Raw genomic sequence first — 23,646 nt, forward strand, 5'->3', positions numbered from 1 at the left:
GCTGAGAGCAGCTTCCATACGCCAAGCACAGGGATGGAGAAACAGCTGGTCACGAGCAATGGGTCCTTCCCAAGGTCTCCAGGCAGCCTGCACCATAGAGGGTTGCTTAAGCAAGCCGTTTGTAAGAGACAAGGTCTAGGAGGAGGCTCTTCCATAAACAGCATTCTCAAGCCGAGATCCTCGAGAACACGACCTTGCTGCTCGCTCTCTACCCCTACAGAGCCTGAAGGAGCTGCCCAACGGCTCAGGTGATCTCCATTTTCAAGAGAGGCAGAGTCCAGCAGTATGTAAGGCTGCCAGATCCAGAGACATCTCCTGTATGGATCCTTCCCCTGACATACAGGCCCATGCTGGCCAGTCTGGTATTCATGACTGGAGCTGAAGTGCTCTGGAAGGTCTGCACACACTGGCCACTGAAAAGCTCTGCTCAGTGCTACCAGATGATTTCTAGTCAAATTCAGCAACAGAAAGACAACCGGGGAGAGGCCACAGTCCCGCGTGCAAAGGGAGCAGAGAACAAAACAAAAGATAGCGGGGGCAATTCTGGAAGCAGCACTGGCCGTCTGGCAGACGCATTTTTACCCTCACCTGGTTCAGGTTTTGGGGGGAAGATCTCCGAACCAAAGTCTTCTTTAAGCAACTCCAGCGGGTGGAGAGGAAGGCAGTTGGGAATGGGGACGAGGTAGCCATGTCACAGGGAGAAGAACTGCAGGAATAGAACGACAAGTGTTAGAACCACAAACAGCCAGGGAAATCAAACTAGAGCAGTCTTCAGCCTCAGAAAGACAAAAAGAATGGAGAGGAGGAGGCAAGTCAGGAGGCAGGCAGGGAGATTTCCCGTTTTGAGTTGTACGTAGAGGATCTTCAAACAAATCCTTTGTCTCCATTTTCACAAAAATTATGATCTCGAGCAGGTGGGGCGAGGAAGCAAGGACTGAGTTCAGCAGGCTGGATCAAAGCAGTCAGGGAACTTCTTTCAGAATTCAGAAAGAACTCACCCATGAAACTGAAGCCCTCTCTCAGAGCAAGAACTTCCGACATCATCTACCTCTGACTTAGCAGGTTTGTTACTGAGCTACAGAAAACATTTCCCCAAAGAACTGGAGTCAGGCAGCTGCGCAGCTATAGCCTAACGGGTTTGACATCAGTAGTATGCAAGGCTCTGGAGAATTTGAAAAGGAATTAATCAACACCATCAAACTAAGCAGGATAAAAGACACCCCTGGGCAACCAAAACAACGCCAGCATCCCAGCCCCTCTAGCACATCTCTGAAACTCTCCCAGCATCATCTGGGTGCTGGTGATTACTCAAATCGTGTTGTACATGAACGCTCCAAGATGAGAAGAACCCTGTGTCAAACCCCATTTGGGGTGCCCCCATTTGGCTGGGACACCTCATGCACAGGAATAAATAGTTACCCTTGTATTTCTATACTTTGTGTCCCAGCATCGCTCCTCGGTTGGCATGGGCCACTTGCCAATTTTCTCAACAGCCCTACAGAGGAGAGTTTTGCTTGCCTGAAGGAAACTCTGCAATTGGGTTCACTGTGATCACACAAAAAAGTGCTAACCAGAATTATGTGTTTCTTTTCTTCTTAGCCTTTTATGACTTTCTCTAGCAGTTTCACTTCAAATAAAAGTAAGAAAAGAAAAGCATAGGGGGAAAATGAGGCAATTATTTAAAAATTCAGTCAAGATGAAATGAACACTAAAATCATTGATGCAAGTCAACAACGGTGGCTAGCACGGCTCCACGGGCATCCCGCTCATTCTATTAAGTCGCATATTTATAAACGTCTATTAAAATCACTTTTGCCAGTACCTTGAACGGCGATTCTTTAAGCAGCCTAAACCACTCATTCACAACAGTGCCCAGTATTTCTTTTTCTTTAAACCTTCATGCCATTCCTGTCAGTGTTTTCTGGCTTCAGCTGTCTCCTGCACTTACCGCCATGCCTGTCTTGAAAAGGAGCTAAGGGACCGTCCATGTCACATCTGTGGCGTGCTTCAGGTTGTGACAAGGATTTTTGCACGGGCCGTAGCCAACATGCCTTTTTTTGTATCCCAGTGGACGAACAAAGGCAGACAATCTTCGCTTTCGAATGGGAAAATCCCACAACAGGAAGAAAGGCGCAGCTGTGCCGGACTCTGCTCCCTCACGGATTTAACAACAGCCCTACTCTGTTCGGTAATGTACTGGCAAAGGAATTGGAACAGTGGCAAGGTAAATATGACAACGTAAATAACCCTGTTACAATATGTTGATGACATACTAACAGGAGCTGACACTAAAGAAAGCTGCTTGGAAGCCACGGTTAGTTTGCTGAATTGTTTGGGATTAGCAGGATACAGAGTTTCCCAGAAAAAGGCTCAAGTTGCAAAGGAAAAGGTTTGATACCTGCGCTTCGAAATATCAAGAGACTTGGGAATAGAGAGAAAAGAAGCAAGCTGTAAAACTGCAGAACCAAAAATTGAGAGGGTTTCTGGGGATGGCTGGATTCTGTCGAGCATGGATTCCTAACTTTGGATCGATGGCCAAACCGTTATATGAGGCGGTGAAAGGACGAGGAGAATTGCTAGAATGGACTTCTGGATGTCGGAAAAGTTTTGAAATGATAAAGAAAAGTCTGATGGATGCCCCAGTATTGGGATTGCCAGATAGGACAAAACCTTTTCACTTGTATGTGCGTGAAAGGCAGCACATGGCCCTGGCAGTGATGACCCAAGTTCTTGGAAGCTGGGAAAGACCCGTTGCTGACTTCTCAAAGCAATTGGATGAAGTAAGCAAAGGGTGGCCAGCATGCTTACGAGCTGTAGCTGCAACCGCCTTCTTGACCCAGGGAGCTCGAAAACTGACCCTGGGACAGCCTCCCACTGCGGAACAAAAACATTTACAGCATGACTGCACAGCCACCATTGAACAAGTTTACAGGAAATTAACCACAAGAAGTAGTCATAATAGAGGACAAGGAGAAATAATTGAAGGAAACAGAAAAGCTGATTTAACAGCAAAGAAAGCTGCCTTATGTGCATGTGTAAGTGGAGCCTTGATACCCAGAAATTGATAGGAAACCTCCTCAGTATTCTGAAAAAGAAGACCGATCAGCAGAGACGTTAGTGTTCGAAAAATTCAGAAGGATGGCAGGTAATACCAAGTCAACAGTTTCTCACCACAGCCAAAAGGATGGAAGCCCTCCTCAAAAACTTCCACAGGGAAATGCAAATGGGAGCAGATGCTACGATAAGCAGCGTGAAAAGATACGCTCTAGGACCAAAGATGCAAACAAATGCAGATGCAATAGTAAGAAGATACTGAACTTTTTGTGTAAACAATCCCAAAATACAAAGAAAACCTCCTGCGCGTGATGTAAAAAGAGGAATAACCCCCGGGGAACGCTGGCAAATAGATTTCTCTGAGTTACCAAAATGTAGACAGTATCTACTAGTGTTAGTAGATACGTTTCCAGGATCGCCAGAAGCTTTCCCTTGCCACACCAGTCGGGCTAGAGAGGTTGTTAAAGCATTATATTAAAGGAAATAATCCCTAGATTTGGGATTCCTGAAGGGCTATCTTCTGACAATGGGCCTCATTTCATTTCAGAGGTGGTCCAGGGAGTGTCAAAATTTCTCCAATTTAAATGGGATTTACATACCGCATGGAGGCCACAGCCGAGTGGGAAAGTAAAAAACAAAAAAAATGAACCAGACTCTTAAGAGGCACATCTCAAAATTATGCCGAGAAACTCGACTTTCGTGGGTGGATGTTTTACCAATTGCTTTAATGAGGAACAGTGTGAAAAGTGGATGGTTAAATAAAATACTTCACGGGATGGGATTCTCCTTAACAGGTTGGTCACAGAGCTTACTTCAAACTCTGATTATGTTTATAATACTGATTGTAGTAGTTTGTATCGTTTTTGGATGTATCGAGAGTATAATTGTTCGGGCTGTAATGTCACGATCCTCACCCCTAATGATAACCACAACTCAGGAAAGAAAAAAGCCCCTTCCTCACAGGATATGCGCAGTAAAAAGAGAGGATCCTGTGACTTCAAGTGAAGATGAGGCACCTAAGAGGCAATGGGAACGAGGGCAACTAAGCTCAACTGTAAAAAGTACTTGTAACTGTTGCTCGGAACGTAGAAATGCTTAACCGTGTGTTTACCGAGGGGTGCTAGCTTTGTGGAGTTACCACCTAGCACCCACCTCTGTGCAGACATGAAATAAACAAGGATCTCCACTCTGCGTGTGCATCAGCCTCTTGCACAATGGGTAAAGAACCCAGCTTCTGGGACAACGCTGGGAGCCAGCAGCTTCCCCCCACAGGCGAGCATCTCTGCTGCAGGGCTGGTGGCCCCACAGCCACCCTCGGGCCTGAAGCGCTGGGGGCTGCTTAGTCTGAAGAAAATAAAGGGAAAGTCCGGTGAGAGTCTGCACGCGAGGAAGAGGGTGGCAGGAACAGGATCTCTGCCTCTCTAGTACCACACACCTCTCTCCAGCCTGACATTGCTCGGACACAGTCTCTCTCACTGGTTCTGGTTTCTGCCTGTCGGTTGCAGTATTTGTCTCTTCTTCTGATTTGCTCTTGAGAAGCGATGCGTTTTCTTGAGAGACATTGTCTTTTTTCCCCTCATGCCCATGAAGCTTTCTCCAAATAGAAATAACATCCAGCCAACACTTTGGCTCCTCGAGGAGAAGGCTTTTCATCTCATGCAGAATTTTCCCTGGAAGAAAAAGCGGGTTCAGGTTAAGTAGTTCAGTCTCAGCATTTAATTTTCCTGCTGACTGAGAACAGCTGTTAACAGAGACTGTGTTCAGATTTCATCCACGTGTGAATCCAGGAACCACAGCAGCAGCAGACATCACAGGCACAGCTGAGCTCTCAACACCCACATACCCCACCAGCAGAGACCGAGGCATTACTCTGATTACGAGGAATACAGAGGCCAATTCACTTAAAAACCTTGCAGCCGGTCAAGGGGAGGAAAATAAAAAAGGTATTTCTATTTCTCATTTAGAATCATGGTTAAATTGGACCCTAAAGCTGAAGGCCATTTGCAATCTCCCAAATAAGAATCCACCAGCACGCAGATATCAGTCCATCTTACTTAAAATTCTTATTCCAGCACTGACAGAGAACGTGACCTGAGTAGCTGAGATTCACAAGAAATCTGTGCACTGAACACACTTAAGTGACACAAGATAACACGTCTGGATCCACTTCACCTACAAGAAAATGACTCATCCTTCAAATGCACCCAACGGGTCCAGAACTGGACTTCAGTTTCAGGTGGGGCTGTTGTAAAATCACTGAATTTAGTTGTAAGCAGAAATAGAATGTTAGAATATTGGTGTGTTTTGAGACTCGTAACCATAGGAACCTCACCAGGGAGTCACTGTTTTGTATTAAGAAACTAATCGCAACGAGATGGAACAATGAAGAATCGAATAGAGAAGTTTCATTTGAGTCCCGTAACTATGGGGACCTGGTATGCACCAGTGATGCTGCTTGGAAATCCCCTTACCCTTCCCATCTGGATTTGAGTATCAAGAATGCCAATCAATAGACATTAAGAGAAATAACCATTGATTATTTTGGGTATGGATATTGATCGAATTGTATAATCAAGAGACTAATCAACGAAAATTAAAAACCATGATATATTTTGTGCTAAATAATTTGTGTAATGGCAACTAGGTATGATTTATCTATGATTTGATTATGAACTAATTGTTAAACAATGTAGCTTTGTCGATAAGGAGGATATTCCTGTCAAGAGAATGGTAAGTTGTAGGCCTGGTTAGTAAACCCAGAAAATCTTCTGGAGGTTCCAAGATTAAAGGGGAACGGAATTTTGCAACTAAGCTGAGCATGCGCAAAGATTGGGTTCAACTAGCGGACACAATGAGGGAGACTATGGATGACCACCAGAGGACTTTGGACAACCACCAGTGTACCTGAAGGCGCATGCGTTATGAACATTTACATATATTAATGAGGTCTCAGAAGTTGTATGGATATGTTAATTGTTTCCTGGAAATATGATGAATATGTATACTTTGATTGTATATAACTTTTGTAGCAGAGTAACTTGGCACAACACTAGGCGGAGTGATCCCCTGTGCGTCCAGCGCTGCAATAAAGAAGTGCCTGCTTTCTAAACTTCAAATTAAGTCTTAGAAAGTTCTTGGTTTTGCTGACTCACGGTAACAGTTTTGGCGACCCAGATGGGACCTTGCGAGTGAGACTGGAAGGGATCGAGTGCTGATCAGACTCCAGCCGGCACCGAGGGATTCTCGGCGAGGACCGTCGCCCTCGACCCATACGAGCTCCTCGCAACGTTCCCTGGAAAAGGGTAAGGCACTTCTTGGGAATTTGTTTGGATAGCCTGCCCGTAAGGTGCAGTGAAAGCTTCGCAGGGTTGGGGCTTTGTTTGCATTGGAAGCCTAGGCATCTGCCCCTAAGTCATAAGCGAAAGCTATTGCTGGGTTGGACATTTGTGTATTTGAGACAGTTGTCATTTGGTAATTTGATATTTGATAATATAATTATATAAGAATAATAAACATAATGGCGTTAACAAAATTGTTTAAGAGTAAGAGCGCGGGGAATTTAGCCATTGACGAGAAGATACCAAAGACGTCACCCTTGGGATGTTTATTGACACATTGGAATGAGTTGCATGATGACTTGCATAAAAGTCAAATGATTGAGTATTGTAATAATTGGTGGCCTTTATATGTTTTAGATGATCAAGAGAAATGGCCAACTAATGGGACTTTAAATTATAATACTATCTTGCAATTGATGTTGTCCTGTAGGAGGGATGGCAAATGGAATGAGGTACCTTACGTGGATTTGTTCTTTTACTTGAGACAGCGAACTGACTGGCAGAAGGAGTGTAAATTGATAAGTCGAGGTCATTTAGTGATGGCTTTAACCTCTGAAAACAGGAAATCTAAAAGTTGTTGCTCAGCTTGTGTTATTGGAAAGAGATGCAGAAAATGCACAACTCCAACAGAGGATGAAATGGAGCTAGAATTAAATATAACCCCACCGTCGCGTGAGCGAAATTCTTCCCCGTATCAGGCGCAAGAGGGAGGTATTAGACCAGGAGAAAGGGTGGAACCAGATAGTAGTAGTGGAATGGAAAAGGATGTGGCGGGACCACCTGAAGTAGCGGTTCATACACCGGTGTCACGGAGAATCAGACACCAGACACAATTGTTAGCTCCTTTGCGACAAGGGGTTGGTCAGTACATGTGTGCTATATGTGAAAGTTCCGTTTTCTGTTACTGACTTAATGGCGTGGAAACAGGCCGCAGGAACGTATAGAGAAGATCCGGAGAGTGTTACAGAACATCTTGAGAAGAATGAGAAGAATGTAAAGAAGATACTTCATAACAAACGCACCTGGCACTTAGACATATTAAAGATAAAAACTGTCTCCACTAACTCTCTACTAACTAGCAATAATGATTAACACAAGGACGAATCATAGAAAAATACAATGGAATGCCAAAATAGTGCCCTAGAGTTAACCTGTCTCGTTATAATCTCATTATAATGTTAAAGAACACACCTCCTAGCTAGAAAAGCCCCCAACCCAACTAAGCCCCCTACTCTCTGAGCATGCGTAGTGAATTCAAAGAGAACTGTAGCTTTAAGATGAAGTAAGAAAAGTATTAACCAAGAGTTAATTAAGGGGTAGCACCAGTAGGCATAACTAACTTTGTTAACTGTTTTAAATACCTGTCATGATCTTAACCGGCTGTGCATGTTAGGAGAAATCCCCCATGCCCCCAGCTGCAATAAACCAATGTCGGCTTTCTAAACTATCATTTGGTTTGGAGAGTTTTCTTCCTTACGATTTTTGGTAACAAGAGTAGCTAGAGTTGTGGAAACGATTATTAGGACTCAGGACCCTGCCTGGAATGATTTGCAAGTGGTATTAGACAATTTCTTCGATTGCACGGAAAAAAAGATGGTGTTAAATGTGGCGAAAACACAGGCAGAGGCAGCAGGTGCAAATGGTATACTTACAGGAACTATAGAAAAGAACTTCCCTTCGGGGGACCCCCAGTGGGATCCAAATGTTGTGGACCACAGGCAGAAGCTGACTCATTACCAAAGATGGGTATGGTATGGAGTTAGACGTGCAATGCCAAAAGCTATCAATTGGTCGAAGTTATATGAGGTGAGACAGGATAAAAATGAATCCCCCTCGGTATTTCTAGAAAGATTAAAAGAGATGGCTAGAAAATATACTGATAGGAAATCGGAAACACAAGCAGAGCAGCAACAGTCAGCTTCGATTTTTATGGGACAAGCAGCACCAGATATCAGGAGGAAACTTCAAAAATTAGAAGGAGAGGATTCAAGGAACCTAAGTAAGATGCTTCAAGTAGCACAGAAAGTTTACAATAATCGGGAAAGAGAAGAAGAACAGAAGAAGGAGAAGAAGGAAGACGTTAGGGAGAATCGCCTGATAGCTGGTTTAATGGGAAATTCTGGAAGGGGAATAGGGAGAGGACAAGCAAGGGGAAGAGGAGCTTTTAGGAATTTTGGAGGAAGAGAATTCAACACTCCACTAGGGATAAATCAGCGTGTGTACTGCAGGGAAGAGGGGCATTGGAAGAAGAATTGCCCTAAACTAAAGGCAAACCAGCAGGAAGCTGTGAGAATGATGATTTTGGATGAATGAAGGGAACTGGAGGGGAACCCAGCTGAGCCTCTGGTTACAATCAGGCTGGGAGATTCTAAAGTTGAGTTTTTGGTAGATACCGGGGCAACGTATTCAGTATTAAATACCTGTAAGGGAAGATTGGGAAATAAAACTGCTAATATAATTGGAGCAACCGGGAAGCAGGAAAACAGGACTTTCCTTCAACCCCTAGATCTGGAATTTGGAAACAAAATTATTACACATGAATTTTTGTATATGCCAGAATGTCCAATACCCTTGTTGGGACGGGATTTGTTATCCAAACCGAGTGCACAAATAGTTTTCAAGGAAGGGGATATTGTTTTGAAAATACCTGACTCAAAGACAGCAGAAGTATTACTGACACAAGAGAAAGTGCAGGCGCAGGGGATAGATACCACAAGAAGTGGATGAGGCTGTGATACTGACGGTCTGGAACACAGAAGTGCCTGTGGGGTGGGGTTTTTTTGGGGCGGGTGGTGGTGCACATACACATCTATGCACAGTGCCAGCAGAACACCTATTTAAAACAATTTTAAAGCCATTTTCAGCACAAAAAAAAGCACTGAAAACATATCTGGCTGAAGGATACTTCAGAATCTATGACTGCCAATGAGAACCACAGCCGTCAGAAACTAAATAAAATAATCAAACGGTGACTGTATGAACAGGACTCGAACTGGGGCTTCCCGCTCCTGCGCACACCCCCCCGAGCGAACCGGCGGGTGACCCGAGGGAGGCGCAGGGCCGTACCTGGGCCGAGGCACTGCCGGGGAGGGGGGGTTCTTCCGCAGCAGAAACAGCCGCTCCCCGGGCCCGCGTCTGCTCCGCCCCCCCCGCCCCGCTCCGTGCGGAGAAGACCTTTCCCCGACGCCGTCCACCCGGGGAAGAAGCGGAGCCGAACCCCCGCGGGAAGGCGTTCCGGGCGAGCGCTGCCCGCAGCCCCGCAGCCCCTCAGGCCCGCTCGCCCCGGGCAGGGCGGAGGGCAGCGCGGAGCTCAGCTCCCCGCGGGGGGCGAGGGGACGCGGCCCGCCCGAGCGGCTCATGTCCCTGCCCGCGGCAGCGGCGGGACCAGGGGGCTTGAGAGGTTCCCTCCGGCTCCGGGGCGCGAAGCGAACGAGGCCGCCTTCCCCGCCGCTCCGGACCGGCCCGGACCGCACCGCCCCGGGTGAGCGCCGGCACCGGCGCTGAGCCGCGCCCGCCCCTCCCGCGCGAAGAAGGGCTCCCGCCCGCGCCCGCCGCGCAGACGCACCGCCCGCCCCCCGCCGCCATTCCGCTCCGCCCCGCCGCCCTCAGCGCGGGCCGGGGGGCTCCGGGGGGCTCCGGGGGGCTCCGGCGGGACTGGCGCTCCGCGGCGGGGCCCCTCCTCGGGGGCGGCTCTCCCGCTGTCCCGGCGCCAGCCCCCGCTGCCGCCTGCGTCGGGCCCGGCGGGAGTCGGGAAATGAGGAATCTGAAAAACTGGGGTCAAGTTTAACACGGTCTGTTCTACGTGTCAAAGCTTCTGCATGCCCACATGGAGATAAAGTGTCAACTACAGACTAAAAGGATGAGCTGGGAGGGTGTTTAAGAGTTGCAGCCAAGTTTCACCTGCATTCCACCATTCACGTCAATGGTGCAGTTTTGTACCGGGTGATACTCTGGCTGTGTCACTGCTTAAAGCCTTTGTTCTCTCTTCGTAGGAAGTATTACTTCACCTGTGGAATCACCGAAGTAAAGCGACCTTGACAGCAGTCCCAAGAACCTCTGATAAGCCCCAAACTAAGCAGTGGCGTTATCGAATCAAAAAGAATTCTTAACGAGAAATTAACAACAATTTTCTGCTGCGTTTTTTTGTGTTCTTCCTCTCTGATGGACATGACATCATTGGTTTTGCATACTAGAACCAAACTTCACTTTTACCAAATTAAAATAGGGTTTTGGAATGTAAATAGAGGTGGACTTTGATTCGTTGCATGCTGTAAGACACGTGCAAATGTGAAGTTGCTAAACTGCTGTCATGGCCGTTCCTTTATATAGGCACACACCTATGAAATGCAAAGCTGGTAATTTTCACTCGACTGCAAATTGAAACAGATGGGTGCCAAATCTATGTAAGGTTCCAGTCAGCAGAATCTTGATATATAAGACTCTGATCATTACGCAGGAGATTTCAAAAAGGTCCATGTTCAAAACACATAGAGAAATAAATATCAATTATATATTCTATGATAGAAGTCAAATATATAGTATTATATAGAATATTATATCTACAATATATATTATCATTGTGGCACGGTGGTGTCAGGTTAATGGTTGGACGTGATGATCTTATAGGTCTTTTCCAACCTTTGGGATTCTGTGAAAAATCTGTGATGGCACTACATATACTAAGAACAATTCAAAACTTTGCATTGACTTATTTCAGCAGCACGATGCCAGCATATTGTAATTATGGCATGTTATATACAGCATGCCCTTCACATAGACTAACGGAAGGAAAAAGAATGGGTCATGTACCGATGCAAATTCCATAAGAAAACTGGCAGTCAGCAGAGATGTTTGTAATGTGGCTTTCCAAAAAGGAGGATTTCTCTGAGTGTACTGATGGTCTCCAATCCAGCTGTAGTGCCGGCAACTCTAGATACATGGTTTGGTATATAGCCTGCTACACACAGCCTCTTAAACAGCTATCTAAAGATGTAAGGGCTTAAAAATGCTATGAAATGGCCTGCTTTTATTTTTGTTTTCTTAAAAATATAATTTTAGTCTTTTTAAATATTAGACCCTAAGGTACAGTCAGCCCTGCTGTTTTTATTAGGTAAAACAAATCTGGACTCAAGATCGTAGGCTCTAGGGTTGCAGTCACATGAATCTCAACGTATTAGGGAGAGAAGCCATGCTAATTCCATACAGATGTGCTGTTGCATTCCTGTAAATTTTCAGGCTGAAAAGGAAATGCTAGTTACACCCCTTTCCCCTTCAGCCTACAGTAGAACATTTCACAGATTGCTTATGTGTTTTGCATTCAGAGGAAACTAGTCCTAGATCTCTTTGACCAGAGACTCTGTTTTTAACTTGTCATTGACGTTTTAAAATCAAAACCCTGTGTTTGCTAATTCAAGCATCATATCTATGAGCTATATATTTTTTAACAATATAGGAAGCCTAGCCTTTGGGTCTCAGATTTTTTTTCAACATGCACACATGAAAATGTGAACACCTTTATTCTCTTAGATGTTCTCCTTTGCTAAGGAAGAAAGTATATTTATATTTTTAGCTATGTGCAAATATGCAAGTATGGTTTTATATATGTAAAATGTAAATATTTTTTAGAAGGACTTGGTATCAACTTCCCAGCTAGAGCAAAGAAAACAAAACAAAGAAAATGTGACGATATTTACCTTAGCCTAGAAAGTACTTTGCACACAATAAGAGCAAAGACTTGTAAGACTACCGTGACAGAGCTTGTCTGACCAGCAGCTAAAACTAAGCCACGTTCTCCACTGATTTCCGTTGGCACAGGCCTCAAAGAGACTTTCGGTAGTGGCAGATATATGTGAATGTGACAGTAGAAAACATCCAATATCCATCTTCGCAGGCTGAGAAAATTCATAGACGCAGCCAGAGATGGGAATGACTAGAATAATAGAGGAAGGGCAGAATGTGCTTGTTTGCGTGAACCTGTTATAAACTTTTCAAACTGAAAAGTCACCTCTGCGTATCACAGTCCAATTCTGAAAGGAGGCAGATTTCAACATCGTTTCTTTGTTCAAAACATTCATCCTTCCGTGCTGTGTACTGGATCTCGGCTGTGATGGCTATGCTTCAACAAGCAAATTAAAATGTTTTTCTAAGCACTGCAAATTTAATTAGCAGCTATTACAAACTAGTTCAGTCTTGCTTTTCTAACAATGTAAGAACACCCATGTGTCCAATCTTTTCCTCAGTTTTCCCCTTGGGTAATACCATCTTTTTTCTGACAATGTGGAATCACTATTTCTAATTGGAATTATACATTTAATATTTTGAATTCGTAGTTTCCTCCTTTGTAGAGAGTTTGAAGTCAGTCTACTAAATTTACTTGTAAGGAAACTCTGGCACCTAAAAACACAGTGATGGCGAGGAGGCTGTTCATCATGCACAGAAAGAAGTAAAAAAATAGGGCAGTAAGAGGTGCTCTAATGGACTCCCAATTCAGTATTTGAAAAAGTCTGGCCAGCTCTTTTGGTCATCTTTATTACACTAATCAAAATAAAACTGAAGAGGAAATTTGGTTAAAGGTCTCAATAAATGATCATTACATAAACCTAAGTATCTTTTAGGTGGGTCAGGACAAATCAAATCACAGTCTTCTCGGTTTATGAGTAACAAATAGTAATATCTGGGTAGAAAATGTCTTTGCATTAATCGAGAGAGCAGCACTGAAAATTTTGACTGTAAAGGGAAAGACAAGAGTCCGTATTGACCTCTTAAAGAAAGAGGCCTGTGCAGTAGCGGAACAAGACACAACAGGCATTAACAAAAGAGGTGGGCAGGGGCTACTTCTGATAAATCGTGCTCTTCAGAAGTCCCTCAGAAGTAAGGATGCCCATAGCTACCTGCTTCCTGCAAGACTGGATTTCTCCACAAAAGGAAAGGGAGGAACCGACTCTCCAGTCACACCATATCCTTTTAAAAGGTACGGTTCCCTACTACTGTTGGCTTCCCGTGAGGGCCCACATTCAGTTTAAGCATCCTTCCCTCTTCTCATTTGTAGTAACAGCCCCCAGGAACTCTCCAGACCAGAGACTGTCTTTCTTCAGTTGATTTGTACACCGGTGCTTCGATCCCGGACGTGGACTTCAGCTCTTACCGGAAGGATTGTGCTGCCGTTGCACCTGCGAACTGTAGCTTCAGACTCACGGAGTCTGCTGCCATGATCCTTTTCTGTCCAAACCAGCATAAGCAGCTTTGGTCCTCTGCGTTCAGAGACAACGTGTGTTAAACTCGCTGTGAGAATTACAGTAGCGGGCTGTAAGCGCTTTCCAGATCAGAGATTATTTGCATGCAGATTATTAGCATAATGTTGCTTTGATCCCTGATACGGATATGAGGACAACATTTTTCCCGTAAGAACAGCCGAGCAGTGGAGCACGTTGTCCAGCGAGGTTGTGCAGGCTCCATCCTTTGAGGCTTCAGGCCTGGATGGGGGATGCCTTGAGCAAGCAGGTCTGACCTCAGAGCTGACTGTGCTGTGAGTAGCACGTTGGGCTGGAGACCTCCTGAGCTCCTGCCCAAGCTGAGCCATTCTATGATTCTACAGGCAGTACATAAAGAAATGATAGCTAGTTTGTATTAAAGCGTTATTGTTGTTGCTTTAGTAAATAACTTAAATGCTAGGTTTTGGGGTTTTTTTTCTGTGTCTTCAAGTTAATGATTTTAATAGCGCTTTTTTGATAGCATATCCTTATACCCAATGGTCTCTCTTTTATACAGTCCAGGGAGGACAGACTTCATCCCTATTTGGGTGTATTCAGAGCAATCTTTTCATCCTTTTAGTCGAAGTTCATAGAGCTAACATAGCTCTGAGTTTGTTATACACAAATGTAAAGTTAATTTGGCGATTTTTACCTTTGCTTTACCTCCTGCAGTGGAGGAGAAACTTTTTTTGGTAGTAAGACAGGGCAATCACTTTTTTTATTTACCTATCACTCACCTAACAACGACCTGCAATATTTTACAGGAAGGAAACTTCATTTACTGGGGAAGGCAAGGTCCCTTTAGGTCGGCAAGACTTTCTTAAGGACTACAGGGATGCTGCTGGTCAGCTGCTAGGTGAATCCAGAGCCATATTCCAAGTGTGACAAAGAAATAACGTCTTCTGAGGAAATACAAATCTATTCGTGTTCAGACCCTGGCTTTTTATGTGATGCATCTTTCACTCTCCACCTGTTCTCCTCGCACTTTGTCTATACTAAACTATTTTGGTGGTTGTATTCTTTTATCACATTGAGATCTAATACACTTTCCAAAAATGTATTTAATTTCAGACATTAGAACTATTCCTGAATCTGTACTCTTTTTTTTTTTTTGGTCACTTTACAATACTATCTCTTTTTAAAGAAAAAGAAATCTTCTTTTCTCCTAATTAAGCCCATCAAAAAACTGCAGCTATACCAGATTAGAATGACTAAGGCGAAGTAAAGACATTAACTAAAAAAAGTGTCCAGAGAATAAAGTAAATAGTCCAAAGGACATAAACATCAGCTCATGGACAGTTTAAATAAGTACATTATAACTTGCATTGTCACCTCAAAAAAGGGAACTTGTAGTCTGTATCCTGGAATATTTCTACCCCACATTTGTAACATTCTTTGAGTTGATTACAGGTATCATCAAACTTTTAGTCTCATTCAAGACCCTATGCCCTTTTTAAAATGAAATTAGTCAGTACTATACTGACAGGACTCCTCTCTCTCCCAGCTTTCCATTTGCTAGACTGCTTAAATTGTAAGCTATGTCTTCAGGAACCTCAGCTGGGCCACTTGAACAGTGGTAGAATCTCCCTGTTCTCACAACAATTTTGTGTGCAGGCTCACACAGAAATTGTATATTGATATGATTACCTCCCGCCGTCTTTTTGATTTGTGCTCTCCCAAGTACAATTCTCATCCTGCTGTATGGCATAGATGCTTTGTATCTAGATGTTACGCAGCGTCTGATCACGTGAAATCCAGGCTGTTACCTGATGAGCTGTGACAGTATCAGTACCAGTCCTTAGGAGGTACCGGTCTTTGCAGGGCTTCATTAGGAAAAATAAGCTTCAGAGTAACATTCAGTAAAAAAGTCCCATTAACACGGAATTTGAGATCCTTCAGTTGGCCAGCTTTAATCCATGTACTATGCTTCATGGATACTACATTTTGTTAAATCTTTTGATCTTTTTGATTACACAGTGTGACATTAGATGCCTTATAGGTGCTGAAATATGACACATGCAGTTACTTTTATCCATCAGTTCTGCAAGATACGGGGCTCGACAAAGTAACTTTTCCACATAAATACTTCAATTAGAATTAATTACATAGACTATATGTAATATATATTAACTATTAACCATGTCACTGAGAAAGTCGTCGTTATTTGAAACCTATATCATCTCTTACATTGCTTACTTTCAGTTAACTCTCAGGTTAAACCTGTAATCCACTGGATTGTGTGCTCTGATGAGCTTTTAGCAGTATTGACTTCATTTTTTTCCCACATACCTGGGCTTTCCCCACTCTTTCAGTGTAGCAGAAATTACCAGGGCTAACCACCTTGAAACTTTCAGGTACATCTTGTCTGAAACGTCTGATTTGAAAAACTACTTTAGCAGGTGATATTTAATATCTATCTCTTTAGGTTTTGTTTGAGTCACTGCATATCATCTCTATTTTTTCTCCCCCTAAAGGACAGTCATGTCTATAATATTGCCAGGATTTTTCTAATTACTGATGACATGTAATTTTCCCCCTGTTATCTGTAGCTTTTGCCATAAGTATTTCCTCTTAAACATCCAATTCATATTCCATACTGCCCATTTCCTCTGTATTTCTATCAATCTCATCTGTGTCTTATCATATTAACAGACTAAAACAACAGCTAGATGCTGAAAGCAACACATTGCGGGGCAAGACAGGTGTTTTGAAGGGTCCTGGACCCAGGAGACTTATTCTGGCTTAGCAACAGAATTTTACATAAACCTAGACTAAAACGTAGAGAGCAGCAAAAGCAAGGCAAAAACCAACCAAAGCAAACCACCAACACCCCAAAAAAGCAACCCCTCACATTTGTTTCTACTAGCTTGCCACTCTCCTCATTGAGCCCTGAGAATCCTCAGCACCCCTCAGCCCACAGGCAGCAGACTGCCAAGATTTCCAGGATCTACTTCATGCCTCCCATGTCCTTAAAGGTTTCTCGTTAGCTTTGTTCATATGATTTCAGGGCTTGCCATTCCTTACCACAGGTGGGCTAACAATCAGGGAATCATTCTGTAATTTGCTAGGTTCTTTCTTACTATCTACAATTAGAGAAAATAATTATCAAAGGCTATCAGAATCATTCCAAAAAATCTGAATCTTACTGCTGTTGGATCTAATAAAACCTACAGAAGAAACTATGGTAGGTGACACTAAAAAAGCACATGGCTTTGCCTATGGTTTTCCCATGCGTTTGACACAGAGAAGACATACAATCTCCTAAAACTGTTAACATGTTCTTTCCGGGAAGCCCAGTGTCATTTGAGGGAGAAACTCAAAACAGCAGTGCAAAGGTCTTCCTCTTTCTTTTTATTAATGCATTTTCTTGGAGATCTCCTGGAAGGTCCTAGGCAGCTTGCTTTCAGCCTCAGTGGCAGGGTTTAACTGAGTACTCTTGAAGCAGTGGTTGATGATCTTGGCTGAAAATGGAGGGGGGGCGGGTGTGTGAGGGTGCAGGTGAGTGTCAAAATAGTGAAATCCTGCCTTTTAAAGGGTCCAATGATAAGTGCATTTTTATAAGTAGATGATTATAGTAAGGTAAGCAAATAAGATTGCCCACCTTAATCTTACGGGATTAAGATGCAAAAAGTTGCATGCCTGAGAATAGATAATCAGAATGTGACAGGAAAGTATTACTTAAATATATATGATAGATTCGATGACTCTGTTGAATAGCTGCTGCCTTGTAAAGCTTTTCCATAAACGGACTTTAAATTGTTTCTGAGCACTACTTTCTAGTAGCAATAGGTTACTTGTAACATTAAATTAAATATACGTAAGTTGGACACTTACAAAGCACAGGCTTAAAAATGTAGAACTGTAGTTACCTATGCTTTCTCTTAGACAACTTCCGTAAGAATATGCCTGGGATAGCCTATTTCCTTTTGCTCCAGCTAGGGCATTGACTCATCACCAAATGGATGCAGAGGAAAAAAAAAAGACTAGAAACACAGATGATCTAGATTATCCAGAACCCAGAGGAAGGAGAATGAAAAGAAATGAAGGAAGGAAAACTGAACGAAAAGAATCAATTAAATAAATTATTGAGGAAGCAGAGTAATGGAGGGGAAAAATATGAAAGAGATAATATAAAAAAGTAAAACATTCAAAAACAGTCAGTGAAAAGTTAGAACTATACATGCATATTTAAGACAGAGGAATAAAACATAATTGGCAAGAAATTTCGAGTGCCTTGCTCGAGCAATAGCTATTGAAAAAAGAACATTTTTTATGTCAACATTTTTAAGCTTATTTGTATTTGTGATGTATTACTTAATTCCCTGTCATATTTCTCCATTCCTTGTTTATTTCACGTTAGTTATGTGTTCTTTCCTTTATTGGAAGTTTGCTACTTTTATGTCCTTTCTTTGAGAGTTAGAGGACACTTGTTTAACTGGACGTGGGAGAAGATGGGAGAGACAGATAACTTTTGTGATCTTGTTAAAATACTAAGTTCAAATAATGGCCCTGAACGGCAGGGTTCAAGGGGTTGTAGTGAATGGGGCTACATCTGGCTGGTGGCCAGTCACCAGTGGTGTTCCTCAGGGCTCAGTCCTAGAGCCAGTTCTGTTCCATATTCTTACCAATGGTCTGGAGGCAGGAGTTGAACGCACCATTAGCAAGTTTGCTGATGATACCAAACTGGGAGGTGCTGTTGACTCTCTCGAGCGACAAGAGGCCTTGCAGAGGGACCTGGATAGATTGGAGCGTTGGGCAATCTGCACCTTGTATGGAGGAACGCCGGGCACAAGTATAGATGGGGAGCAGAGTGTCTGGAGAGCAGCCCTGCAGAAAGGGATCTGGGGGTGCTGGTTGACACGAAGCTCAGTATGAGTCAGCAGTGTGCCCTGGCCGCCAAGAGGGCAAACCGCATCTTGGGGTGCGTTAAACACAGCATAACCAGCCGGTCAAAAGAGGGGTTTATCCTGCTGTATTTAGCGTTGGTGCGGCCTCACTTTGAGTACTGTGTGCAGTTCTGGGCCCCACAGTTGAAAAAGGATGTTAAGGTCCCTGAATGCATCCAGAGGAGGGCAAGAAAGCTGGTGGAAGGGCTGGAAAGCATGTGCTATGAGGAGCGGCTGAGGACTCTGGGTTTGTCTAGTTTGGAGAAAAGGAGGCTGAGGGGCAACCTCATTGCTCTCTACAGCTTCCTGAGGAGGGGAAGTGGAGAGGGAGCGACAGGATGCGTGGGGAGGGTTCAAAGCTGCATCAGGGGAGGTTCAGACTTGATGTTAGGAAGCATTCCTTTACCAAGAGGGTGGTCAAACAATGGAACAGGCTTTCTAGGGAGGTGGTCGATGCCCCATGCCTGTCACTGTTTCAGAGGCATTTGGACAATGCCCTTAATGCTTTAACTTCTGGTCAGCCCTGGCGTGGTCAGGCAGTCTGACTAGGTGATAGTTGCAGGTCCCTTCCAGCTGGAACTATTCTGTTCTGTTCTGTTCTGTTCTGTTCTATTCTATTTTTAATCAATGTTTGTGAAAGCTGCTGAATCGAAGGAAACCAGAAAGTGGCTTCTGACACTGCAGCTTCTGGAAGCTGTAGCACCTTTGGAAACCTTTGCTGTATTTTCTACAGGCAGTGCTTTCTCTTCTGGGACTTTGGCGAGTCCCCCTTCACGGGCTTGTGACCGCCGTGCTCTGGGTTGTGGCCACTCAGGTCTTGAAGACCTCCAGGCTCAGGGATCCTACCTCATCTCTGGGCATCCCACTCCAGTGCTTCATGATCCTCACAGGGATTTTGGTTTTGATCCCTTACCTCCAGCCTGAACCTCTCTAGTTTCAGGCAATGCCACCGTCTCTCACCCTCCCACCAGGCAGTGCTGGGAAGAGCCTGTCCCCATCCCATTGATACCTTCCCCATAGGCACCAGCATGTGCTGTGAGGTGCCCCAACACCTTCTCTGGTCCATGCTGAACCAGCCCCAGCCCCACAGACCCTCCTTGCCTCCCCTGAGCCCCTCTGCTATGTCGGCCTCCCTCCTGTCCAGGATCCCACATGGGACATAGCACCGGCATGAGGCCTGATGGGTGCTGAGCAGAGGGCATCACCCTTGTGCCTTCTGGCTAGGGGAGAAAGACAGGAGAAAAACTGTGAGAGCGAGCCAAGTGCTGCCCTTGATCCCTGTGGGAGGAAGCAGGGGAGCCCCGAGGGCTGGCCAGCATGCTGGGGTGTGGGAAGAGCCTGTGGGACTTTGTCCCGCAGCCTCCCAGGGAGGCACGGGGTGTTACCCAATGAACCCTCTTGTCGTATGTGCCTGGAGACATCTGCCATGGCCAGAGCGACCTGACAGGGCTCTGGGAAGACATGGCTGAGACCTCGGTAACTGGCATGAAACACCGATGCCGAGCACAAGACAAGAGGTGGGGGGACGGAGTGGGCACTGGTGTTGCGGTAACCCCAGATGTGTGTACTGGGGCTGCAGCGCTGCCAGGGTGAGCGCCTTGGGCGAGGATGGCCCGTTGGGACAGTGTCATCAACAAGATATGGGTTCTGATGTCACTGAATCCCCGATTCAACCGATGGGTTCTGTTGTCACCAAGGGATGGACTGAGACGTCCCCGAGAGACAGACTGTGATGTCACCTAGTGACGGACTGTGATATTCCCAAGCGATGGATTGTGACCAGGCGTCCCCCACTGCTTATATCTGGGCGCCGAGTCGCACCCAGCCAGCTCGTGCCAGCACTCCAGCTGAGCGAGTTCGCGAGGTTTGGAGTGTTAAGCGAGGCCTTTGGTGCTGGTGTCGTGCTCAGGGAGTTGTTTGTTGCAGCTCTCGTGTCCAACCCCAGAGCCGTCAAAGGATTTTCCCGGCCCTGCCAGCTTCAGGCAGCCGGGGCACCCAGGAGGCACCCTCACAGCAGCAGAGGTGAGCTGTGCGGGGACACCTCACCCTGGGGAGCTGGGAGGGTTTCCTTCTTGAGGGACCTGGGCATTTCTTCCACCCCTCGCCAGGCCACCCAATGACTGTGGCCTCTCTTCCTTTTCTAGTGTGACACCCGCTGCTGCAGCACCGGTGCGAGGGAGCCTCTTGACATCGCCAGCTCCCCCCAGCCCACCGCAGCACATAGAGAGCATGGCCACGGAGCTGGAGAACTGCTGTCCAATATGCCTGGACAGCTGGGACAATGCCGCTTACGTGATGCCATGCCTCCACCAATTCTGTTACGGGTGCATCCTGCGGTGGGCTGAGAGCAAGCCCGAGTGCCCCCTCTGCAAGAGGAGGATCCTCTCCATCGTGCACTCGGTGCGGGCAGACGACAACTTTGAGGAGCATGTTGTCCCACCTGTGGCTTCATCCGTCGTCAGCCACCAGGCAGGAGGAGTTCCTGGCCATCCAGCTGCCCACAGCCCTGCAGCGACACAACCACAGCCTGTGGGGATGGTGTCCAGGGCTTCTCTGGGTGGCCTCCAGCCCAACACCTGGGCATCCCTTTTCCGGGACCACCCAGCTCTCCTCCAGCCCCTTCTGACCTGGGTGCGTCAGGAGCTGGGACGGATCTTTGGGAACCGGCGTTCGCTGGCGGCCATCGTGGAGGACCTCGTCATGCCCCTCCTGGTCCTCTTTGGGCTACATGAAGACCTACTGGTCCAGCTGCTGGGGGCCTCCCTCCAAAGCCGTGCGGCAACATTTGTGCACCAACTTATTAATGTTGCTGTGCGATGGTGCAGTGGGGAAGCCCACCGTCTGCTGGGTCTGGAGGATGGCCATGCTGCCGGGGAGCGGGAGGGCAGCCCCGTGGCTGCCCCCAGCCCCGCTGCCTCCCGAGGAGGGTCTCCCACACCTGTCCCGGCCCCCTCCAGCAGCTCCGAGGGAACCAACGTGGACGACCTCCCCAGCACCTCAGCAGCTGCCCTTCGTGGCGGTCCTGGCAGCCCTCCCTCTGCCCCCGTTCCTATTCCTGGGGAGCAAGAAGAGCCCCCGGAGGATCCCGAGGAGGCCATGGCACATCCATCTACTCCCAGCCGGGGCAGGGACCACTCCCCTGGGGGGCCACGGCGACCCCCGAAGAGGAGGGCCGGCAGCCCCGAGGCTTCCTCTCCAGCCAGGAAGAGGCCACCCCGCCGGCAGCACTAGAAGAATGCCCCAGGCACTGCCGAAACCGGGGTGGGCCAGCAGCTGGGGCATGTGCCGGCCCTCAAGGGCTGCCAGCCCTCTAAGTCTAATTATCAGGCAGTAAAAGAAAATAAAGGCTTGAAAACTGCCAAAAAAGTCTTGGTGTTTCTCACAGTGCAGGTGGCGTTGCTATCGCCACCTGTGCTGCTTTCTCCCCCTTTTACTGGGGCTATGCCCACCATTTCCTGGGTGGTCAAACACTGGAACAGTCCTTCTTAGAGCAGTAGTCGATGCCCCCTGCCTGTCAGTGCCCCAAAAAAAGGCATTTGGACAGTGCCCTCCACATGCTTTAACTTCGGGTCAGCCCTCGACTGGTTGGGCAGTTGGACTAGATGATCATTGTAGGTCCCTTCCGACTGGAAATATTTCCTCTCCCCTCCCCTCCCCTCCCCTCCCCTTCTCCCCCCCCCCCCCTCCCCCCTCCTAATAAATAGTGTAATCCTCCTCAGGAAGAAAAAGGAGCTAAAGGACCTGTTTGACCTTTCACTTACCATTTGAATCTCCGTCTTCAGAACTTTCTGCTATTTGGCAATCTGGCATTTCACTGTCCTCTCTTAGGTCTGAATGTTCAGAAAGCATGACACTTTTCTTTTCAGAAGCAGATTTAGCCACAAGAAGAACCCTCTCTCTTTCGTTTTCTGACCCAGATTTATTTTCATGCCCATTTTTCTGTCGTTCTTGAAGTACGCTTCCATTTTCTTCCATAGAAGAATCCTGCGTGGACTCAACTTCCGTGCAATCCATGTTAGAAACATGTTCTTCTGGAGACTCTTCCGCACTCTCTGCTTCATTTTGGTCTTCTGGAACTTTATTCTCTTTATTGAACTAAAATTTCCTCCTCTTTGCTGCGATACTTGAGGACGCTTTGTTCTTTCTGCGTTTCCTTTTTGACATCTCTACAAAGAGATATCAGAAAAAGTAAGCCAAAACATTACCAGAACAGTTCTTCCTTCAAAATCCAGCATCCTCATCTTACTTGACTTACAAGGAAAATTATCAAAGGAGCTCAGGTAACATTGTCTGTCTCCCTACATATGTCTAGAGAAAGAGTTGCAAGTTAATGAGGTCAATTTGCTATTAGATTTTAAAAAGCCAGCTACAGAATTTCACTCACAAAACCATCAGCTTCAAGATTTTATGAGCAGAAAATTCTTACTTTAGATAGGAAGTATTACCAGAAAGCAAAGTTATTAGGTGAAGTTGCTTACTGTCTTACTACGTGAACTAATATAGATGAACAGAAAAGCATTTGGAGACGAGCCCTTCTTCAAATCGGTTATAAAGCTGTAAACTTCAGAAGCTAAACACATGTTGGGCAGAGTTAAAGAGACAATTTTAAGGGAATATTTGCTGGAGAAAAATTTGCCTGTGAAGACTTACACCTCACACGCTTTCTGTTAACCTTGTTTAAAACAAACTTAGCATTTTTGCCTTCCAGGAAAACCCACCGTTCTTTGTATCGACGGAGTACTGCACAAAGCGCATGGGTGAAGTCAATGGCAAAATTCCTAGTCCTGTTATGGAGACCAGGAAAGTTCACACCATGTCATGCGTTTTAGCCGAAAGAGACCCAAGTCCCTTTGTTCCTTCATGTCCTTTTCACAGGAAAAGTGAGGAAATAATTGTCTTTCCTTTACATATCTATTATTATTGCTCCCCTATTTTTCTGCCCTTTCCCCCTTCAGTTGGAAATCACACTAAGAGGTGGCATAGATTTTAGCATTTGAGGGCAGGGAAGGGAAAAATACTGTTTCTCGTAACTAAAAGCTAGTTGAGTATTCAGAAACTGCCATGTACAACATTTTTGACTTCAAGAGAGAGCAATTTAGGAGCCGTTAAATGTCAGTT

At 45.7% G+C, this 23,646-nt stretch overlaps 1 pseudogene; it reads right to left on the reverse strand.

Annotated features, from left to right (window-relative positions):
• Window positions 1–23,646, reverse strand: part of LOC132321026 (ATPase family AAA domain-containing protein 2-like) — a 185,476-nt pseudogene that overhangs the window by 141,325 nt on the left and 20,505 nt on the right.

This window comes from Gavia stellata, unplaced genomic scaffold (genome assembly GCF_030936135.1).
Source record: "Gavia stellata isolate bGavSte3 unplaced genomic scaffold, bGavSte3.hap2 HAP2_SCAFFOLD_38, whole genome shotgun sequence".
Lineage (NCBI taxonomy): Eukaryota > Metazoa > Chordata > Aves > Gaviiformes > Gaviidae > Gavia > Gavia stellata.